The following is a 5512-nucleotide window of genomic DNA, read 5'->3' as shown; positions in this document are numbered from 1 at the left end:
CAACGGGGTTCTTTATTATCAGGTCATCATTAGGTGTTACTTCATCTTCCCCACACTTAGGCATTTTATTATTGCTAAGCACTACCGTTGGAGTTGGTAAAACAATATGGTTCTTACCAATTATTTTTTTTGGTTCAACGGTTTTGGTTGGTGGAGATTTAGTCTTTCGACAAACAAAGGTGATCGATTTTTCATCATTACTAAATGTCATTCTACCCTCTCTTACATCAAATAACGCCCCGGTGGACGCTAAAAATGGTCGACCTAAAATTAGAGGAATGTTTGAGTCCTCTTCTATGTCAATGACAATAAATTTGACTAGAAAGGTTAAATTACCTACTTGAACGGGTAGGTTGTCAGCAATTCCAACTGGGTGCCTAATGGTTTGATCAAAGAGTCGAACACTCATTTCCGTTGAACTTAACTCACCTACTCCTAATCTCTTATATAATGAAAGAGGCATAACACTCACACTCGCACCTAAATATGCTAGTGCATCATACTTGACACAATCACTAAGTAGACAAGGAACAATAAATTCACCCGGATCACCCAACCTGGGTGGAGGTTTCGGTGGAACTATCTTCACCGGGTTTACTTCTACGGTTTTTGTTTCTTGCACTTTCTTATTCTTCTTCTTCTTTCCAAAGGTATCACAAACTTTATTAGCTATCACTTGCTCATACTCAACTCCTTTTCTTGGAAATGGGATGGGTGGTCTGTATGGTGCCACCACTGGCTTTACATACTCGAGTGGTGGTGGTGGCGTAACTTCTTCATTGTTACTTACATCTAAAACCTTTCCATCTTCTAATGCTGGTTTTTCAGAATTCGTTGATACCATATTAACATTCTCATTCCGAGGATTTACTTCAGTATTACTCGGTAGCTTTCCTTGTTCCCTCTCACTCATCATGCTAGCAAGAGTACCTACGTGTTTTTCTAGATTCAAAATGGAAGCTTGTTGAGTTCTTAATGACTGATCAAACCTCTCATTTGTTTGGGTTTGAGATGTAATAAATTGTGTTTGAGATTCCATTAGCTTTGCCATCATTTCTTCCAGATTTGGCTTTTTCTCTTCGGTTTGTTGTGGTGGTTTATACAAGCCAGGTCTTTATTGATTGAAAGTGTTGTTTTGAGTTGGTTGGTTATTCGGACCTTGTTGGTTGTACGAGTTGTTGTTGGGTCCATTTGGATTGTAAAGAATGTTTTGATTTCGATTAAAGTTTGGCCTTGGCTGTTGATAATTATTTTGATAATTATATCCCGGCCTTTGGTTCATGTAGGAAACATTCTCACGTTGTTCCATCGTTTGCTCAATGTGACAATCTTTCGTTAAGTGTGGTCCACCGTATTGCTCACAACTGATTCGTATTGCGTGAATATCTTTAGTCATCTTTTTCATTCGTCTCTCGAAAGCATCTATTTTTGCAGAAACGGAATCAAAGTCATGGCTAGAATCGGCTCTAGCCGCTTTAGATGAACGAAAAATATCTTTTTCCTGGTGCCACTCATGTGAGTGGGAGGCTGTGTTATCAATAATTTTGTGAGCTTCGATTGCGGTTTTCTTCATAATGGAACCACCAGCTGCTGTGTCGATGTCTTTTCGTGTAGCAACATCGACACCTTGGTAGAATATTTGTACTATTTGATAAGTGTCTAAACCGTGTTGAGGACATCCTCTCAACAACTTTTTGAATCTTGTCCACGCCTCATATAGAGTTTCATTTGGCTTTTGCGCGAACGTAACAATTTCTCCTTGAAGTCTTACGGCTTTAGATGCCGGAAAGAATCTTTTAAGAAAATTTTCAACTAAGACATCCCATGTGTCAATCGCTCCTTCAGGTAACGATTCTAATCAATCTTTAGCTTCTCCCTTTAAAGTCCAGGGAAACAACATGAGATAGATCTGTTCATCCTCAACTTCTCTGATTTTGAATAGAGTACAAATTCTATTAAAGGTTCGAAGATGTTCGTTTGGATCTTCTTTTGGCGTACCACTATATTGGCATTGATTAGTTACCATGTGTAGGATTTGTCCTTTGATTTCATAATCTGGCGCATTTATGTCTGGCTTAATAATGGCGTGTGGCTCTCATTCGATCTTCCATACTTAGAGGTTCCGTTATTTCCATATTTGAAATTGTTGAATCCGAATCACTAGAAGATTCTGATTTACTGGTTTGTGGTTCAGGAGGAATGATTATTGGTTAAGGATCTTGGAATTGTCCTTGAATATCCTCAGGGTTCTCAATTGTTAAATCGGGTTCAAAAGATGGATTATCGGAAATTCGAGTAGGAGTACTTGTTCGACTAGATGATGATTCTAAAGAAAAATCAACGGCTATAATATTGGCTAGATGTCTTGATCGAGTTACAGGTGGTGAACGTATGAAAGGTGGTGAACGTTTTGCTCGGTGCATTCACTGAATATCCTATTAGTTATAAAGATAAAAATTATATAAGTTATCAAATTAATAGACTTTTCTGCTTTTGCCCACTTTTCGAATAGCCAAAAGATGCAGCAGGGAGCCATGATCCTTTAAGTTGAAAAATCCACAACTCAGCCACTAACAAATCCAACTATTACTACGAAGCAGAAAATTTTGGATGTCTATCAATTTAACCGCTTAAAATAATTTTTCGTCGAAATTTAAAGAAGATAAAAATCTATGTCCTAAAAACTAGAGCGTAGAAATGAGAAAGAAAAAGAGTGCGTCGAAAAACGTCAAAAAATAAAAATAAGAAAGAAAAACGTCGAAACTTAAAAGTCTAAAAACTAAAAATTAAAGATTGTGTCTAAAGGTATTAAAGCTTAAACGAAAAACGACAATTACTTAAAAAGGCACTAAAATTTATTTAAAACTAAGGCGATAAGCGACGTCGTAAAATTCTAAAGCGCCTAAATCTTAATCTAAAGAAAAAGCACTTAAGGGATTTTAAGGCAAGGCCTAAAAATATAGAAATATAAAATAACTACGGTAAAAACTAAGTTTAAAACTAATTACGAACGAAAAATGTACAAATATTTAAAAATATACAATTTAAAAAAAATATGATAAGATTACTTATTTTTATAAAAATATTATTTTTATATTATTATTTTATAAAAGTATTAATTTATAAATATAATTAAAACTAATAATCACAAATTATAATTAAACTAAACTAAATATATTAAATTAAAACCCTAATTAGGTTTAATAATAATAATTATAATTAAATAGAACCCTAAATTCGTAATTAATGCAGTCAAATGTTGCAGTCTGAGACTGCTCCGCGACTGCGGTATTCTGTAAGAGAAGAGCTCCGCGACTGCGGAGCTATGCAGGCTCAGATGATGGAAGGATCAAATTCGTGCAGGTTCATATATATATATATATATATATATATATATATATATATATATATATATATATATATATTGATTTGATTTTTATTTTCTTTTTCTGATTTTAATTTTTAGAAAATATAATTTAAGTAAAACTTATATTTTAACAAAAATTACTTATTAGTTTTTGAAACTAAAAAAATAAATAAAAACTTTTTTTAATTTAAAAATATAAATATATATATATTTTTTATTTTGATTTTTTTAATATTTAAAACTTATATAAATATATTTTTACAAAAATAGCTTAATTTTTTTTATATAGCGTTTCGCTTTTGACTCTCCGGCAGCGGCGCCAAAAACTTGATGTGCGAGCGGAGGGGTACGAAATACTATTATTTTTATTACAAAATACGGTGCAAATTACACAAGTTTTAATTAATTTACGGATGAGATATACCTAAACCTTGCTACAACACTATAGGCAGTGTACCTAATCGTAGAGTAGTGTAGTTTTTAGTAAGTCCGGTTCGTTCCACAGGGAACTAGTGATTACGTACTATATTTTTATAAAACTATATTTATATAAAATATATATAATTATATATAATAATAATATTATTATAAAAGGGGGGTTTTACCGTTTAATGACCGGTTTGTCGATATTATATTTTAAGCGTAAAGATAAATGACAATAATTAAAGTGCGTAAAATAAATGACAAAAGTAAATGACGATATATAAAATGACAGTAAATAAACTTGCGATAGAATATGAAATGAAAGAATTATGCTTATTTAAACTTCCGTAATCATATGTTTGACGTTTTGATTTTAATTTATTTATCTGGGTTAATTGTCCTTTGTCCTGGATTATTTGAAACCTATCTGGTTTTTGCCTATAATAGTCCATCGGTCATAATTATAAAATGCTCTTCAAATTAACCTTATACCCGAAGTCAAATATTTCAACTAATTAGGGATTCAAACTGTAACAAGGTTTTAATACTTTGTTAATAATTATACCAGGTTATTGACTGCGTGTAATCCAAGATTTTAATAATTTGTTAACAATTACACCAATTACCCTTGTATGTAATCCACCCCCGTTTTAATAAGATATGAACATCAATTTACCCACTTGATCAGTTTGAATAATCAATTACCCAACCCGAATAATTAATTAAATGATCGTAAAAGATGTCGTATAAACGTCACTAAATAGGACATGCATAATCATTTAATAATTATTAGATTAACTAATTTGAAGATAGGTTCGACAGATTCCAATGAGTTGTCATTCGATTAGACAATACCCCCCATCTATTAATAGTCCATAGTCCAATGTCCACAAGTGTCGGTCTTTTGTCTAAACCCTAATTATGGTACAAAATTCAATAACCCCGTCTTAATATTTAGTCCAACATCACGATTACTTCGGCTCAAATAAACATAATAATAACTTAGTTACGAGACATTAATTTAAAAAGGAAGAACATAGCTTACAGTGATTATTAATAGCGTAGCGTTACACGGACAGAGTTCTGACTTAAAACCCGTGAAACATTTCTTACAATAACCTTATTATTATTATTAAACTTAAATTATAAATATAAATATAAATATAAATATAAATATAAATACATATAGAGAGATTGAGGTTGGAAAAGGGGTTATGGATTCGGTAGAAGCTTGTGCCTTTTATAGGCAGATTTTGAATTTGGCTGCTCCGCGAGTGCGGAGCTTCAGATTCCAGCTCACCAATTTTTGGCCATTTGCTTGTCGAAATAATTAATAAATATATATAATAAATATATATAATTTATATAATTATATATATATTATATTATATTATATTCTTGTGCATAGTTGACTTGTAATTTTAGCTCCGTTGACTCGCACGTTGATGCTCGGTTCATGTCTCGGTTCCGGATTTTCGAACGCTTTTTTGTATGCTTAGATATCTTGTACTTTGCGTTTTGCGGCTTGTACTTTTGTCATTTTTAGACATTATTCATCAATAAATTGAACCACTTGGATTGTATCTTGTACATTTGAGCTTTTTGGTCATTTGCGTTTTCAAATCGTCGTTTTCTTCTTTTGTCTTCGCACTTATTTATTTAAACGAATATTACATAAAAATAGAACAATTGCAACTAAAAGCTTGTCTTTCTGGAAGGATA

The 5512-nt window shown here is 32.3% G+C and overlaps 1 non-coding gene across 1 annotated transcript; it reads left to right on the top strand.

Annotated features, from left to right (window-relative positions):
* Positions 1–1661: 1661 nt before the first annotated feature.
* LOC139895237 (small nucleolar RNA R71) lies at positions 1662–1768 on the top strand. Its single transcript, XR_011775698.1, has one exon. It is a non-coding gene; the product is annotated as a small nucleolar RNA R71 (small nucleolar RNA).
* Positions 1769–5512: the final 3744 nt, after the last annotated feature.

This window comes from Rutidosis leptorrhynchoides, chromosome 2 (assembly GCF_046630445.1).
Source record: "Rutidosis leptorrhynchoides isolate AG116_Rl617_1_P2 chromosome 2, CSIRO_AGI_Rlap_v1, whole genome shotgun sequence".
NCBI lineage: Eukaryota > Viridiplantae > Streptophyta > Magnoliopsida > Asterales > Asteraceae > Rutidosis > Rutidosis leptorrhynchoides.
Note: the sequence above shows the minus strand (reverse complement) of the source record. Positions and strands in the feature narration are given on the sequence as shown.